A 9,903-nucleotide genomic window follows, 5' to 3' on the forward strand; every position below is an offset into this window, starting at 1 on the left:
TATACATTTATACATACATACATACATACATACATACATACATACATACATACATACATACATACTGTTGACGTCATAAGAATTCATAAATTTTCGAGCGAGCTTCAATAATTCCCTTTTAAAATTTCAACACACGAGGCACATCACATAAACCTATAAACAGTGCCATGTAAATATATCGTTGTAAAAAATCTTTTTGATCCTAAAGGTCAAAGGCTGCTCGTGTAAAATGAACACACATCTTCTATAGACTTGACAGTGGAAGAAAGCAATTATTCGAACTTGTTTCTATACAGTTTTGTAATCTTATTCATACCAGCAAGTGCTGTATGCAGTCCATGTCATCAGAACTCGCAATCTTTTGCGAGAACTTGATATAATTCTTGTTTGGAATATTGGCTCTGAAGAGAGACAGAGAGAGGGACAGAAATAGGTAGGTAGATAGATAAATAGATAGATAGATAGATAGATAGATAGAGAGATAGAGAGATAGAGAGATAGATAGATATATGCATACATACACACATACATACAGACAAATATATAGACATGCGCATGCGCGTGTGTATATATATATATACATATATATGTGTGTATATATGTGTATATATATATGTGTGTGTGTGTGTGTGTGTGTGTGTGTGTGTATGTATGTATATGTACATATAGACCGATATCTAATTCCTTGACAATTTAAATATCAAACTATATATTACATTGTTTCTCTTACTCACCGTTTCTCCTTTCTCTTGCTCTCGGTTTCTCTTCCTTTCGCTCTCTGTCTTTCTATGAACGTATGTGTGACTGCATTTGTGTATATACTCGCACACGCACGAACTATAAACTTTCACATATGCACAAACTTATAATGAGTGGTCTCTACATATATTTTGGCTGATGTTGGCTCACAAGAAGAATCATATCTGAAAGCCAAAAATACCATGGTAATTATAGCCAAGACAGTGTGCTGACACCGATAGTTTCATTTCAAGGCGTCATTTACTTTTTACCTTTCTTTTTATATCTTGTATATTAGTCTGCTTATTCAGCAATTCAATAAAAATAACATTTTTATCGCTATCAAAATTTTATTAAATTTAATCACCGCACCTATTATGCTAAGTAAATTCTTTTGGCCTTGTTTTATATATACTTTTTATTAGTCCTTTCACTCTTCAGAATATTGACTGTTGTATTATGTTGTTGTTTTCATTTTAGCTACTTTATTGCATCGATTACAAAATGAATTATATTAGAGACCTATAATTAAATTATGAGGCCGTGCCAGTGACAAACTTCAACAACTGGCAAACATCAACAATATTATAGTCTTCAATATCAACTGAATTAACCGTTATGAATGTTCATGACTTGTTCAACAACGCCAGTAAGAAACATATTGAATCGCTAAGAAAAGATTTTGGAAACACATCACATATGTATTAATATTTCAAACTGTTGTTTACACACTAAATTCTGTAATATTTCCTAAATAACCACAATGTTGTGGCTACATTTTGTGTTCAGTTTATGTCCTTGTGAGGATTATGCTGGCGTTGTTTATTGGCATATACGTTACGCATCGCAGTAAAACATTATATGGTTATTTAAATTCAAAGTGCTCTCAGTGATATATTTATACTAAATTCGATAGACTGCCTTTTAAGTACTTATACCTTACATGAAATTTGATTTAATGAAAGCCCGGGAATGATGTGGGAATCGCAACAGTTATAGGAACATTAACTTCAATAACAATGAAAAATGCACATGTAAGAAATGAATATTGCAACACATGCAAACACTAATAATATTGGCTTTAAATTTTGACACAATGCTATCAGTTTCGTGGGAAGGATATTAGCCGATAATATCGACCCCAGTATTTGAATGGTACCTATTTCCTCGACACCAAAAGGATGAAAGGCAGTGACCGCGGCAAATTTGAACGCATAATGGACGGATGAAATGCGGCTGAGTATCTTGCCCGGCGCGTTAACGATTCTGAAAGACTTCTCGTTTTAGAAACACTAGCTTTATTGGTTCCAATGTTTGGCACAAGGCCAACAGAGTAGGAGGATTAAGTTAATTACATTGACACATGTATACAAGCGGTACCTATTTTATTGAAGAAAGACGGTCGAAATGCCGCTAAGCATTTTTTCCGGTGCGCTAACGATTCTACCACTTCACCAACTTTGAAGCACTAATAATATTAAGGACAATAAATTTCATCGTAGTTGTCGAACCTCATTTTGGTATTATGTTTCCACAATAAAGTACACCACGTGTTGTATCATAAAGACAAATTTCAAGACTAAATTAAATTATAGTAATTACCAATAGGAAGTATAACGAATGATTGACCTAGACATTTAAAATGTTAGGGAAACAAAAGAACAGAAAACAGATTATTACAAATTAAACTGAATGTTATTCCGTCGAGCATGCTATGTTGCGAGATTAATCAAAAACGGTTTGATAAGGTAACCAATGAATATGCGTTTTAGCGGTCGCTAAACTCACACGTAATCAAAGCATAATATTAAGAAATGAAACGATACATTGACCAATAAAGTCATATTTATTAAGATATGGAAATGATGGGCAGAGGTAGAATATTTCCTTGTGCCTGTGTTCTATACAGAACAGTAACGAACTGTGAATCAAAAACATATGGCTCATATCAAGTCAAAGTAAAACACACAACTCTTTGTCGTATACCGCATGCCGATCTTCACTGGACGATACTTCAACTTCAATTCCCATCATCCATACGGTGTAAAAAGAGGGATTGCTCAGTGCCTAAAACATCCAGCAAATAATATAATCGTGATACCCACCACGAAGAAATGATTAAGCAACAACTACCCCCAAAATATACTATCCACTCCAATTATGAAGAAAAGAGAGGATGAAACCAATAAGTTGTCCACAGTCTGTGTACCCTATGTGAAAAACCTCTCCGAAAAGACACAAAAGATATGGAGATCACCTCCCCCTGAAGGATGAAGTTAAAATAATAGACAGAGAACACCACTGGAAAATACGAAAACTAAAAGAAGCAGCATATATGCTAGGGCATAACAGCCTCCTAAGTAGACCGAGTGCAGACATGAATGGCATATGGCAAACGGTATTAAGAAAGGATAAGAAAATTTATAAAGCTCTAAAATTCACGCCATAATAGCCCACATGCATATGGCGTAATGGTTAACATGCGGGCTACTAACCCTAAGATAACGAGTCCGATTCCAGGCAGTGACTTGAATAATAATAATAATATCATCGAAAAATACCTTAGGAGTGAGAACACAGGTTCGAAATTTCCCCAAGACACATGATTCATGCTGGTGGTTATGTCAGTGTAAACAACAAACACAGTAAGGGCAAATGTCCGTCAAATGTAAATAAAATAAATAATGTAATATCGAATTGTAAGATTAAAAAACCTATCATTATGAGGTAAAAATTAAATGAAAGTATATAGGTATTTAATCTGCAATTTTTATTGCTTCGTTAGCAAACAATTCAACTATTAAAATCCTGTGGTTTGGCAATAGCAAATAATTCCGATTCCGATGTTGTTTACACAAAATCGTGAATGTATGCAGACTTCTACTAAATATCTAAAATGAAAATAATGAAATGACATTTTATTTCTCTACTGAAACTGCTATTGTATAGTTACTAGTTTTCAAGTCTGTTACAACAATCTCTAGGTAAGAATACTGTAACACATATTATCTTACTTAAACTTTTGTGCCAAACACTGTCCATTACAAGAAGTTGCTTCTAATAAACATAATTTTACATAAAGCCGTGATACAAGAAGGTAATCTATATTCATTAATATACAAGAAAATGATTCCTTACTGTTTGGGAAACTCAACAGATTAAACAAAACAGCTTACTTTACTCTTTCTCCAAATAACTTCTGTAAATAGTGACTGCTTCGAGTTCATTAAATATATCGAAATATGTTTTAATTTTTTCTTGCAAGTTATAATTTTATATTCAGGGTAAGACTATTTATTTTCCCTAATGAATATATCGGATTGGAATTGTGAAAGAGGAGCAGAACTTCAGGCTTTTTTATGAATTCAGTTGTCGTCTTCCGAGGCAGCAAAAGATTTATCCAATTTAAAACACACTAAAACTTACTTCTTTCAAGAAATCACAATTACTCTGGATGTGTGAAGTATGTATAAGTTACGACGTCCATTTGCTACAGAGCAGAGCAATCTTAACACCTCGTATAAATATAGTCTTTTATTCTTTTGTTTGTTTCAATCATTTAACTGCGGTCATGCTGGGACGACGCCTTTAGTCGAACAAATCTATCCCAGGACTCATTCTTTGTAAGCCTAGTACTTACTCTATCGGAATCTTTAGCCGAACCGCTATGTTGCGGGGACGTAAACACAGCATCAGCTGTCAAGCTATTGTTTTAATCAAAGAAGGTTTTAATCAAAGAAATGTTAATTCTATTGTTCTGTAAAATAATATTTAATTAGTTTAATGTATACAAATGCATAAAAATTATTTTAAATTCCAGTAGACATCCTAAAATACTATTAAATATCATTCAATTTTACAAAAAATGTAAAATCGGACAGAACTTGTGGGATGACCTGATACTTTGTAGCATCGCATTATACATGCAATCTGCTGGACATATTACAGTTGAAGACTTTATTAAAATGTGTTACTAGTATCTTTAAAGAGACCATTCAGGAAATAGAAATACTATGTATATAAATACTCTTTTCTACTCTAGGCACAAGAACTCAAATTTTGGGGGAGAGGCCAATCGATTACATCGACCCCAGTACGTTCCTGATATTAATTAACCGACCCCCGAAAGGATGAAAGGCCAAGTCAACCCCGGCTGAATTTGAACTCAGAACGTAAAGACAAACGAAGCACAGCTAAGTATTTCGCCCGGCACCGCTAACATTTCTGCCAGCTCGCTGCCTTACTATGTATGTGTATAGATATTGATAAGGCGTTCTTACAGATTTTTTTCTTAACTTCCAAGATTTTAAACAAGTCTGTGAGATGTCATATACACATGGGTATTTAGCCTGGGGTATTCCTGCTGCCGCCTACAGTTGCTTCCAGATTAAGACGGAAAGAGAGTTTCTTGAGGAGAGGGTGAATATTCCTTTTAAGGAGAGAGGACCGTTCCATGGATTATTTGTTTTTAAATTATCATTATCGTTATTACTTCGAGAGTTCTTTTTCCTATGAGAGATAGAGTATATGTAATAATATTTCGTATAATCCAGTTTATTTCTCTTTTTACGTTTCTAAGTATATGTAGATATCTCCAATTTGCCATTCTTATGGGCTCTTCAGTACGACATAATCTTAAATCATGAAATTAGTTTGTATTTATCCGTTTAAAACCCTTGGGAATTATATACCACCCACTTTTTTCTCCTTTTTTCCTTTTTTCTTTCTCACTCTCTTAATGGTGGAGAAATAAGTGAAGAGATATAGGCTGGGAAATGAAAGCCACACAGTCATTCAAAATCAAGATTAACACTATTTAAATACGATCGATATTTTCTATTTTCTTTACTTTTAATATTATTTTTAATCTTGAATATTCTCGTTAACTTTGAATACACTATTGGCATATTCTCTTCAACTTATGTAAAGTTTCATGATGGCAGCAGCGATATTTCACTTGGAATTTAGTTGGAATTTGGTGTCTATACATTTATGGAACGGCGTTGCTGCGCTATAGAGTTTCCAAATAGAATTTTGCAAGCTAGTACGTGTCATCCCAATGCAAAGTGGTGCTCTTGTAAAGAAGTATTCCAAAGAGGTTGCATGTAGCAGTTAATCTATGTTGGTCTTTATATTTGTGTCATGCAGTATAACTACATATCGTCCATCTATGTAAGGCATCGCTTTATGGTTATTTACTAAATTTGATATATGTATGATTCCGTTCATGCTTAATTTTAAGATTAGCTATTCAAAGTGTAAGACCATATTTTGTAAGGATTGTGTCGTCGTGGCTAGTATTGATTAACTCGTTTTCAATCAATACAACAAAAGCATGTATCAAGCTTTTGTGCATGTTAGAAGTTCGAGCGACAAAATTAATAACTCCCACTTATGAGATTTAATATTTCACAGTCATGGTGTATAACTAAGTTTATACATGGTGTATAACTAAGTTTATACATGGTGTATAACTAAGTTTACTATATTGCAGTCTATGGAGTTTAATTGTCGCACGCGAGGCTAATACTAACAAAACGTATTACGTAGCTGGTACAAAACTTTTTTGATAGAAAAGATCGCGTTTTTACTAATTAGATGACATTAAATATATGTCGATGCGGTGAGAGAATTCAATATTCATTCTCATTCGCAGTTTTCATACGCATATAGCCGTACTATTTTCGAGCTTTAACTATTCCTAGCATACAAAATTGACCACCTCTTTTCTGCTATTATTCTATTTGGTGTTCAAAGTCATCTGCTCCAATGGTCAGTTTATTTCATTTCATTATCATAGATGAAAACCGGCTTCTCAAATGCTGAGAGAATTCACCCTCTGGGAAACTTCAACCATGACGTGAGCATGGATTCACAGCTGGGTTCATTTTTCTCCGTATAGTATTTGGCAAATAAGCATTTTTGCTAGCAAACATAAACAGACCAGGTTGAAAACTATTTATTTGCAATATCCCAGCAGATATATATGTGCGAAAATAGTTAACTATAGTAGTGTCTTGTAGATGTTCCAGGCAAGTTAACAACGACTTGGTCAAATGTTCCGCATCGGTGAGATAAACGCACGTTTTGTATTATAGAAATTTCCTGAATGATTGTGAATTGTCATTTTGGTGAAAACATCATAGTGTGATGTTACACATGCCAGATTGACGGCGTGAGTTAGATCGGTTATCGACTGCTTACTACTTATGACTTTTATGACCAGTTTGGGATTGTTTAAGTAGCTTCTGGAGAGGCCACTATCTGACAGTTCAATGTGTCAAGCAACGTGAATGAAAGATTTCGAATATTGTCAATACCTGGATATTTGCAGTCTCCAAATGTGGCAAAAGTGTGTTTCAGATGAAGTTTTCATCTTTTGGTAAAATGGTTTTGTTACATTGTTTTTACGGTATCTCATCCTGTCGTGAACTATTGTTTCTTTCACATATAGCAGTCTTTAGAAAAATGCATTTCCAAAGTATATCAAGTGCTTTTATAGTTGGTTATTATATCCACCACGTATATTACTTCCACATATTGGTTCTGCATTTTTGCAGATTATACTTAATTATGTAATTTTAACGGAGCAGTTATCTCCTTTTAATCCTTGTTTTTAAAGGGGATATTTTGTAAACATTTGAATGTTTGGATAAAAAGATTTCTCCCTATAAATTTACTACATCTAGTAGAGGTATATAAAGTCATTTATGTTATTTACAAACTTGCCTATGTACAATACATATTCTATATTTTAGTTTACGCTTCCAAGTATATACTTCATGGAGATAATGCTTTGTTTCGTAATGATGTATTATTCAATCTTGCTTATATTTTTGTGGTAAATATAGAAGCATATTAATAATCGTTTAACAGGTTAATAGAATTGGGAACTAGATTATTGTGATCTGGTACCTTTCCTTACATATCGGTCATATCATCCTTTAATCTATGTTGATGTTTAAGAGAGCATCTTTTAGAACTATGCTTTTAAACTACTTAAAATACTTAAAAGTATGTTAGCAAGCTCTTTTTACATCCATCATTAATTTCATTTTGTTAAGCCCCTACGGAATGTTGCAGATTGCAGCAGCCACATAGACGATACTTTCTGTCATTCAAAGAATACAAAGCTTGCAACTGTTAATGTCTACACTTAACAATTTTACTGTTATGCTCCTCGTTGACGCAGTATTATTGCCAGCAGTGTTATTCTTTACCTATTATTCTTTCCACTGTTTACAGTGTCACAAAAGGCATTAGAATACTCAAGTTTTAAAGCCACGATTCTTAACTTTGTTCGCAATGCATTGTGTCATTGTGTATTATTGTTAACGTGAACGAAATATTTGTATATCTTCCTAACCAACACATTGTCCATTACAAGGTGCCTTGTTGTACTTTGTTACCAACTATAGTGTATATAATATGTGAATATTTGTTGGAAATCGAAAGTAGACTGGGAAAACTTCCTTTATCCTGTAATTTGTCTCATTTTAATTGGATAAGTTACCCGTTCTGTTCGCCTTCCAATCTCTTCAGCTTGAGATAGAGCAACATAAGTTGATTGACAGTATTTTGAACCATGAATGAATTATTCCTAGTAAACTACCTGTCTAAAATATATAAAAAAATATATATTAAGAGTTTGTTTTTGTTTTAACTTCAAGTGAGGGCTCTGATAAAATATCCGGTTGTTTTACTAAATTTACTTTATTATTACGGTTTGTGGAATGCATCAAAAACATTCTCGAAAGAAAAGTTAGATTCATCTAGGGTAAGAAACATAGCCGTGAAATGAATAACCATACTGTACAAAATATTTCAAACATAGGAAAATGTTTTTAGATATACATTCAGTGTTAGAGTAAAGAGGAAGAGGTATATTGTCAATATTTGTTCTCCGCGTTAATATTTTAAATGCAATCTTCCACCGAGATTTTCTTTGCTCCCATTCTCAGATCAAGGTTTGGATTTTCAAATGTTTCATTACAATCTTCGAGGCGCTATATTTTCATTTCATTTTCAATTATTTTTGCCCAGAAATACGCATGACACGACAATTAGAGAAACAGTAACTGCTATGTTGGCTCCTATTTTGCATTTCCTCGTTTACGAAGATTTCATTTCATTCCCAACAATATTTCCATCGCTCTTTGGTGTGCATATAATATCGAATCGCTTATAAAATTTTCAGTGAATCATTAGAGTAATATTATGATATCTACAATTTATACATGCATATGGATCTATCTGAGATATAGTCGCATTTACACTTGATTGCGTAGACATGATTATCTATGTGACAAATAGTCCAGTTTAGCCAATTGCAGCGCCAGGAAAATCATTCCCTCGGTTTTTTGTTCAATATACCTTTCATTAAACAAAGACAGATATATTTGACATTCTTTATCACGACCTGAACTGTCTTCTTTCAATATTTCACTCCCTCTTTTCGATATTTTTTTCCGATCTTTAAAATTTCTGAACTTTAACTTGTCTGTAAATTGTCTTTTGCTTATTTACTACTTGAAGAAACAAGCATAAAAAAGAAGATTATCCCTTTATACAGGAAAGTGTAGACTTGATTCCAGTCGCTCTACATCATCAGTACTAATTATAACACTGTACGACTATACATTCACCTGATTAAGGGCGCATTTTTCTGTGCGCTGAGAGTCGTTTCCTTGTTTTACTTTCAATATACTTCAGTTCATCCTTCCTCTAATCACTAACTCCCGATACATATTTAATTGGTGTCTCCTTCAAGATGAATTCTTATATAGAATTTCTTGCTTGTCTATTTTAGATTTTAAATTGTCCATACTAAAGTATAATTTTTAGTGAAATAAAGATTTATCTATTATACTTCACTTCTCTTATGTATTAACTTCCCATCTTTCCAAGACGCTTATATTCTACCTCAACATTTAGGAATACTATGCTTTTGCCATAAAGAACAAACAGGATAGTTAAGTTTTATTCCGCTTCATTTCTTGTGAATATGCTTTTGTTTAGATTTCTGTGGTATAATCTGAAACAGCATCAATGCTACGGAGAAGCAATCTCATGTATATGTGTGTGTGTGTGTGTGTGTGTGTGTGTGTGTGTGTATGTGTGTGTGTGTATGATTGTGTGTGTATGTATATATATATATATATATAT

Source organism: Octopus bimaculoides, chromosome 1, assembly GCF_001194135.2.
Source record: "Octopus bimaculoides isolate UCB-OBI-ISO-001 chromosome 1, ASM119413v2, whole genome shotgun sequence".
Classification (NCBI taxonomy): Eukaryota; Metazoa; Mollusca; class Cephalopoda; order Octopoda; family Octopodidae; genus Octopus; species Octopus bimaculoides.